Source organism: Sciurus vulgaris, assembly GCF_902686455.1.
Source record: "Sciurus vulgaris genome assembly, chromosome: 7".
Classification (NCBI taxonomy): Eukaryota; Metazoa; Chordata; class Mammalia; order Rodentia; family Sciuridae; genus Sciurus; species Sciurus vulgaris.
In genome coordinates this window covers 123,197,316-123,203,301 of record NC_136467.1, presented here as the reverse complement: position 1 = coordinate 123,203,301, position 5,986 = coordinate 123,197,316, and the positions used below count along the sequence as shown (strand labels likewise).

General features: G+C 51.4%; 1 long non-coding RNA gene across 1 annotated transcript; it reads left to right on the top strand.

Moving 5' to 3' along the window:
• Positions 1-354: 354 nt before the first annotated feature.
• LOC306665512 lies at positions 355-4,352 on the top strand. The gene is made up of 3 exons (XR_013765056.1): positions 355-425; positions 3,891-4,059; positions 4,169-4,352. It is a non-coding gene; the product is annotated as an uncharacterized lncRNA (long non-coding RNA).
• Positions 4,353-5,986: the final 1,634 nt, after the last annotated feature.

Here is a 5,986-nt window from a genome sequence, read left to right as displayed (position 1 = left end):
CCAGGGTGCCCAGGAGAGGTGTGATGTCCCACCTGGGCCCAGGCGAGGGCTGGTTGGGAGGGAGGAGCCATCCTTCTGGGTGTGCTGGGGGAGGTGGGCGTGCTGCGGGAACCCCTTCCTCTGAGCAATCTCATCACTCTCCCTCTGAGTAACTGCTGGGTGGCGCTGGCTCCATGCGTGTTCAAACTCCCTGGCCTCCCGAGTAATTAGCTCTCACGCCAGCACAGCAAGCTTCATCAACAGCTGGTTAGCAGCGCCCTGCCCTGCACTGAGCTGCCTGTCTGGGCAAGTCTTCCTGGGAGGTAGTGGCGGGAAGTGCTTTGCCAAGGGAGCCTGGAGTGGGTGGGGCCTGGGGTCCACGCCAGGGTGCTCAGCCTGGAGCTAACTGTTGCTCATGGATTTTGCAATGAGCTGGAAGGTTGCAGGTTAGACACTTAGAAGAACTTATAGCAAACATGGTTGGGGTTAAGGAGGGTCTTCAGCCTCTGGTGCTGCAGGGACTTTAGAGATCTCTTTTTCTGTAGCTGGAAGGGTCCGGAGTGGTGAAGTTGTCAGCTCCATATCTCAGCCAGTCAGTGGCAGATGGGGGTTCCAGGTCTGTGCTCTTGGCATTGGTTAGGATTCCTGCCCATCTCCTGCTTGCCCCAAGCCCAGAAAAGGCTCTCACGGGTTTTTGAGAGACCAGAGGCCACCCCCTACACCGCCCCAGGCCATCGGCCCAGGGTGTCTGGTCTGGTGGTAGGGAGCAGAGGTAAAAGAACCTAACAGAGCCCTAACCAGGGGCTGAGACACAGGGGCATGAGACCCCTCCAATACCCCTCTACTCACCACTCACTTACCAGGCTCTGTGGCTCTGGGCTGGTGGGCACGGGGCAGACTGGGCAGCTCAGAGGCCCAAAGCTCTAGTGGAGGGAAACATAGAGGCCTTTGGGCACCAAAGGCCGGGCCCAGGAGGGAAGCTGGCAGCCGACATCCTCACTCAGCCTGGCTGAGGGCCTGCAGCAGCCGGGAGTTGCTGGCTATGCTTTGAGGTGACCCTGCCCAGCCTGGAGCATGCAGGTGGCGGTGCAGGGCCTGGAAGCAGAGTTGAGCATAGGGAGGCAGCAAACTGAGGACACCCCTCGTTCCTCCAATGACATCCAGCCTCAGAGAAATCAGCATCCTCTCCAGGTCCCTGAAGGCACATGGAGGCCCCATCCCTGCTGTGTCACGCTGTGTCCTCTAGCACCCTCAAACCATGCGGCCCCTCCTCTAGGAAGCCTGTCCTGGCCCTGCTCCAACTCCTCCCAGCGCCTAGAGCTACCTGGGGCCGGTCTGGAAGTCCTTTCTCTGCTTCAACATGCCCCTGGAGGCAGAGCGGCTTCTGTCTCCCGAGACCTCTTCCGAGTCCTGCACGGCGCAGAGACTTCGATCAGTCTCTTGGCCTGAGCCTCATGCTGGTTTCTTTTTCTTTCTCTTGTTTTTTCACTTTTTGAAATTTATTTGAATATAAATGCATTATTACAAAACATCAATCAAAACAAAATCTTGACTATCAGAATTAAATCTAAAAGGAAAATACAACTGTGTGTAATCGACATAGTACTTTAAATCTAAGGACACAAATAGACTGAAAACAAAAGAATATAAGAGTGTTACATACAATAGTGACCAAAAGAAAACTGGGGTGGCAAAATCGTGGTATGCAAAAAAAAGTTTAAATCAGAAGTTATATGAGACAAAGTATATTTTATTTTTTTATTTGTTCTTTTTAGGTATACATGACAGTGGAGTGCATTTTGACATCTTATGTATATGTGGAGGATAACTTCCCATTCTGGAGGTTGTACATGATACGGTGTATTCATATATGAACACAGGAAAGTTGTGTCAGATTTATTCCACTGTCTTTCCTATTCCCATCCCCCCTCCCTTTCTTCATTCCCCTTTGTCTAATTCAAAGAACTTCTATTCTTGCTTCCTCCCTTTACTGTTTGTTAGCATCCACATATCACAGAGAATATTTGGCCTTTGTCTTTTTGGAATTGGCTTATTTCACTTAGTATGATATTCTCCAGCTTCATCCATTTACCTGCAAATGCCATAATTTCATTCTTCTTTAAGGCTGAGTAATATTCCATTGTGTATATGTACCACATTTTCTTTATCCATTCATCTGTTGAAGGGCACCTAGGTTGGTTCCAGAGCTTAGCTATTGTGAACTGAGCTGCTGTAAACATTGATGTGGCTGCATCACTGTAGTATGCTGATTTTAAGTCCTTTGGGTATATGCTGAGGAGTGGGATAGCTGGGTCAAACAGTGATTTCAAGTTTTGGGAGGAATAAAACTTGAATAGAATACTGCTTTCTAGAGTGGTTGCACCAATTTTCAGTCCCACTTCATGCTGGTTTCTTGTGTGACCTAGAACAGATCACTTCACCTGTTAGGAGTTGGACTAGGCTATTATTTTTCTAAAATTTTTGACATGCATTTTAAGTCAAGACTCAGTATGTATATTTATAAAACCTAAAGCTAAGGCACATTTTTGTGAACTGATACTTTGTTATATTCTGACATTTTGTGGCCTCTTTACTTAAAAAAAAAAAAAAAAAAAAGGTTGGCAGAATCTATAAACTGGCTCATTCATTGGTGGCAACCTGTAGTCAGGAAATACTGCCCTAGGTGGTCCTAGGCTCTGCTGCTCAGGGCTCCTGGGCCACCCCCTCTGAAGACTTCCGGATACCTCCAACAAATACGTAGATTCCACCACCTGTGACCCCAAGGCAGTATCACATTTAAGACACTGACCTTTCTGTCCTCAGCCATGTCCTGTCCTGACAGCCCAGCTCTGCCTGGCACTCATACCAAACAGGCCTAATCTCCAGCTTCTGGGGAGGCTCAGGTCAAGCTGTGGCCGAGCACCCCTGTACAGGACACGGGACCTCCGCCAGCCTCCAGGGCAGGGCGGGGATCCAGCTCTGCTCCCAATCCTTCACTGTGCCCTTGGCCTGCCTGGGAGCCTGGTGGAGAGGCTTCTGGAAAACTCCAGCAGAAATACTTCCTGCCCCTCATTCCTGCTTGGGAGAACACAGGCCTCCCGTGTGCCTCTTTCAGGGAATTCCATGGGCCCCCTCAGTCTAGGACCCTTCCAAGAGGAAAAGGGACCCTGGGACGACCAGGGTGTTCTGGGAAAACCTGGACGAATGGTGAGCCTGGGCAGGTCCCCCCAACCTACCCCTGAGGCTCAGAGGCAGGGCCAAGGGTCCTCTGCACAACCTGAGGATGAGCACAGACATCTCACATTAATCACCTTCTGCCGGTGGTGACCATGCTGCTCTTGAGGGGTAACTTCTCTCCCTGCAACCTGTTGACCGCTGTCCCCCTTCTTCCTGGCTGGCCAACCCCCATGTTGGCACGTATTAACCCCTAGTGCAGAAATGAACAGTGGTTGAGGGTGGGTTCTTGATCTGACTTTGGATTCAGGGGGAAGATGAGCTCAGAATGTCCATGGTCATGGCCAGTCCTAAGGAGGCCAGAACAGGACCATGCAGGAACCTGGGTCTGGATGCCACTGGACCATGAGCTAGCCAAGTGATCTTGAGCTCCACAGAGCCAAGTGTGACAGACCCTGTTGGTTCTGCTGGCCCAACATCCATACCCTGCCCTCCACTAACAACCTCCACTGACAGAGAGGGGTTACTTTGACGAACTAGCCCTCTGCCTCTCACCGTGTGCGTTTTTGTAGGACACAGACACACACACACACACACACACACACACACACACACACTATGGCTCATAATTCCCTCAGCGTTTCAGATTCCTGGTCCTTGTGATTGGTTCGGGGTGAATGTATGACCTAGTAGGATCCATGAGGCTTGGTGACAGGAAGAGACAATTTCCTTTCCAGTGGAGTCTTGAAGCTGGGACCTCTACGATTGGGGGTCCTGGTGACCATCTTGCCACACCAGGAAGGACCAGGCTATAGGACGGGAAGAGAAAGTCAGAGCCCTGGTGACAACATTTGGGATTTGGGAGGCCCGTCAGCCCACTCCTGGCCGTCCCAGCGGCATCAGCCAGTAGGTGTCCCAACACACTTTGATGGAGGGGCGTGAGCAGTAGTGCGCTCACACACTAGGACTAAGTATAAGGTCACCGCTCTTACTTTCCCCACATGGCGCTGGTCAGCCTTCTCTTCCGGATTCTACCTCCCATCGTTGTTCCCGCCGGCGCCACACCACACCCAATCAGTATTCAACACCTCCACCTGAGACCCCCGGTAACGGGACCTGTCCTATCAACTCTCACCCCGTTTCATGCCCCAACCAATCAGCCCACACCCGGCTCTATAAACACACTCCCTTCTGATAAAGCGGAACTGCCCCGGCGCTTAGCTTTGACCCGTGTCTGCGCGTGGAATTCTTTCATTGGTGCCGAAACCCGGGAGGGGGAAACCTCTACCGAGGACCCCCTCTCCCTGCACAGTCAAAGCTTCTCGCTCATGTCCACCTTTTTGAACGCTGGCTACATTTCTAGGTGATTCACCCCTCAAGAGGCAACCACCCTTAACTTGACTATCGCGGGGTATCTGACCATGATCGTCCGACAGCCCCGGACGTCTGGTTACAGGGAGGAGACCACACCCCACCTCGGTCTTTATGGCCTCAGTGGATTCCTAGGTGCCTCATCTGTTATGCAATCAGGTGGGGGAAACAATAGACCCCTTCTTATTCTCTCTCTCTTCTCTGCTCTCTCCTACCTTCCACCATTTTCCAGTAAAAACCTAGTGCTAGGTTCTCCACGGCCCCGGCATTTCTGCCTGGCAGGGGAATCCTCAGGTGACGACCTGACTTTTCCCTTCGCCCCCAACCCTACTGGGTCCCATGAATGGTTTCTCTCCTTGGGGATGCCTAAGTGAGTCATCCATTCATTTTCCAGTCCGGAGATTTCTCTTTCTCTCTCTCTCTCTCTCTCCCTCCCTCCCTCTTTCCTTCTCTCCCTCTCTCCCTCTACTTTCAGAGGACGATGGGGGCCTCTTCTTCCCTCCCAAGTGATTCCCCTTTAAAATGTTTACTCTCCAATTTGGCTCACCTCTCACTGACCCCAGACATCAAGTCAAAAACTCTCATCAAATTCTGTACTCAGGACTGGCCTTCCTATCACTTGGATAATCAAAATCAATGGCCTCCTGAAGGCTCCCTTGACCCTCAAATTCTGCGAGATTTTTTTAACTATTGCCAGTGCTTAAAAAAGTGGAATGAGTTTCCCTACATTGAGGCTTTCTCCCTCCTCCGGTCCCACCCTGACCTCTGCACCCCTTGTAGCCCTCACCAAGTTCTTTTGGCCTGCAAGCCCTCACTTCCCCCTTCTGAATCCTCCTCCTCCTTTGACCCGGCCGATGAACCACCCCCTTATCATCCCCCTCCTTCTGCTCCCACTTCCCCGGCCCCTTCATCGCCTAATTCGGCTTTATCAACATCTTCCCTCTCTTCTCCACCTCCATCTTCTTCTCCTGCGGTGCCATCTTCCGCAGCACCATCTTCTTCCCCTTCAGCCTCCTTTAGTCCACCAGCCACCAGGTCCTGCACCCACAACCAAATTACCCAGCCCCATACAATGGCACCCTTACGAGAGATTGCTGGACTCGAAGGTGTTATTCGGGTCCATGTTCCCTTTTCTATGACTGACCTCACTCAATTGGAAAAACGGCTAGGTTCCTTCACTACTGACCCTACTACTTACATCTGTAAATTTCAATGGGTCCTACAGGCTTATAGTCTTACTCACCATGACATTTACATGCTCTTGGCTAACACTTTACTTCCTGAGGAACGCAGACGGGTCCGGGAACTAGCCCAAGCTCATGCAGATGACACTCACCGAATCAACCCCAACCACCCTACCGGCCCCCACGCAGTCCCCGAACAAGATCCAAACTGGGACTATAATACTGCAGCCGGACTACAATTAAGAAATCAGTTTGCTGCCTGTATAATCGCTGGTCTT